The 2,443-nt window shown below is 37.0% G+C and overlaps 1 long non-coding RNA gene across 1 annotated transcript; it reads left to right on the plus strand.

Moving 5' to 3' along the window:
- Positions 1 to 519: 519 nt before the first annotated feature.
- Positions 520 to 1,969, plus strand: LOC120118064. Its single transcript, XR_005515715.1, has 3 exons — positions 520 to 560; positions 692 to 777; positions 1,912 to 1,969. It is a non-coding gene; the product is annotated as an uncharacterized LOC120118064 (long non-coding RNA).
- The last annotated feature ends 474 nt before the right edge of the window (positions 1,970 to 2,443 follow it).

Consider the following 2,443-nt stretch of genomic DNA (forward strand, 5'->3'; position numbering starts at 1 on the left):
CTCCATTGCTAATTACACTCTTTCTCTCTCTTCACTCTGTCAGCCACTGTTACCAGGTCCAGATTTAAATCCACAATCTACAGGGAGAGAAATAAAAAAAGGAGCAAAACATTATTTTCTTTATCTTCATTCTCTCTCTTTTTCTCTTATCTGAGAATTGTTAACAGCTGTATTTCAACTGATTTGAAAACCCTAGCATTTGGATCCACTGGAAGTATTAGATGTGAATCAAGCTTCTCTGTTTGGATTTTTTTTTTTTGCATTTGGGCGTGAGAGTGGTGGGAGGGAGTGTTTGAATCGGAGATGTCGGAGATTGACGGCGAAGCGGTGGAGGGGAAGCAATGCGGGGAGTGAGTCGCCGGTGAGGGTGACATCGACCTCGGAGGGAGCTCATCCGTCGTTGACGGTGTCGGCGTTGTTTAGGGAGAGCGGAGGGAAAGGTTTCGTCGAAGGAGACCTGTTAGGCCTAGCTTCGATGCAGATAATGAGTTCATTACGTTGCTTCACGGGTCGGATCCGGGTGAAAGTGGAGCTAAATCGGTTGGAGAATGAAGTTAGAGGTGAGAAATGTTGCTCGATCAGTTGTTTTTTCATTGATTTGGTTCAATCAGCTGCTTTTTACTTGACATGAACCGTTTTTATTTTTTTATTAGTTTTGAATTATGATTATTATTTTTTGATTGGGTTACAGATAAAGATAGAGATTTGGGAGAAGCACAAGCGGAAATTAAGGCATTAAGGATGTCTGAAAGGCTTAGAGAAAAGGCTGTCGAAGAGGTTGATTATTATTATTTTTTTGAAAAAAATATTGGTTTTATTTTTATTTAAGAAATTAGTTTTAACTGATTGGTGGAAACACTTTAGTAATGATAGTAATTATTTTGGAAATGCTTAATATTTTTTTCTTTGCGTGATTTTAGTATGGAAATCCAGTTTTTTCCTCCACACAAACGTGTATTTATTTATTTCGGGAAAGATTACGGTTAGAGATGAAATAACTGGTAAAAAATGATAAAGGATGAGATGAGACTGTTTATATTCAGATTTTCAGTGCATATTGTTATTTATGAAGAAAAGTAGATCCTGCAAATTTTTGCGTAAAACGTTTTGTGTCTGCTCGTGTCTCCGTTGCTGATAGCAAATCTATGTTAAACTTCTGATGATTGGAAAGTTAGTTTGTGGTCTCTGGGGATGTAATTTGCCGAAATACGTACTGTTTTGTCAAAGTCATGTTGTTGGAAGTTTCATCATTGAGAATTGTTGCTCAGTAGTTCTAGAAAGTCATGATGGGCTGTCTCATCTAACTTCATTTATGATGCTTCGTGATGCTTTATCCAACTTCATTTCAGGTTGCCTTGTAGTACCTGTATATCCGATTTAAAATTTTAGATAATTTCAATGTTTTATCTCTTCAGTTGCTTGGTTCTGTCTATTCATTTGGCCTGTCAAATTTGTCATAAGATTTTCTTTCTACATGTAGTCTAGTATTCTAGAACTATGTCGTAGTTTCCTGTTAGATTAAATGTTATTCTTCCATTTCTGTTTTCTACTTCATATTTAAATCTGTAATGGGTTTTAGAGATCCCAACCTCATAAGTGAATGAGTTGTTCTGTTGTTTAGGGATTCAGATGTTTAATTGCCATTTTATCTTACTATTTCTGGACTGCATGGTCCCTTTTCTGTCCAGGAAAACTCATCACCTTTATGTAATTATTGCTCTTCTACATACTTGCCAATGCTCTTGCATCGAAGACTCTTGTTTATCAATATTTTATAGTAATGAATATCCATATAAGTATGACTGTTGGCAATGCTGGACACAAATGTGGGTTACGTGGATTATCTGACTGGCATCTTATAATATTTTGTGATTGAGATGGATACCAACTTTGTTTCTCTTTGATCAATAGCTCTCTGATGAGGTCTCGAGGATGGAAGAGAAGCTTAAGTTGACTGAATCTCTTATGGAAGCAAGGTATTGCTGCTGTGGGGGGAAAAATTCAAGCTTACCTTATGTTGGTATGTTGCTATAATTAGTTAATAAACATGTTCTGCAGAATCTTGAAATCAAGAAAATAAATGATGAGAAGAAGGCATCGATGGCTGCTCAGTTTGCAGCTGAGGCCACTCTGAGAAGGGTCCATGCTGCTCAAAAGGACGATGATATGCCTCCAATTGAAGCAATTCTTGCACCCTGGAGGCTGAACTGAAGCTTGCCCGGCAAAGAGGTTTTGTTGTGACTTTTGAACTATTGCTTCTGTCTCACAAAAATAATTTAGATGTTTTATAAATTATATGTGATTGATATTTCTCTCGTTGAATAGTTTTTTTTTTCCTTGCAGATGCAATGCTCAGATGACAATAAAGCCCTTGATCGTCTAACTAAATCAAAAAGAAGCAGCTTACTTGAAGCTGAAAGGACTGTACAGGTTGCACTGGCCA

The sequence above is a fragment of the Hibiscus syriacus genome, unplaced genomic scaffold (assembly GCF_006381635.1).
Source record: "Hibiscus syriacus cultivar Baekdansim isolate YM2019G1 unplaced genomic scaffold, ASM638163v2 tig00110325_pilon, whole genome shotgun sequence".
NCBI classification, from domain to species: domain Eukaryota; kingdom Viridiplantae; phylum Streptophyta; class Magnoliopsida; order Malvales; family Malvaceae; genus Hibiscus; species Hibiscus syriacus.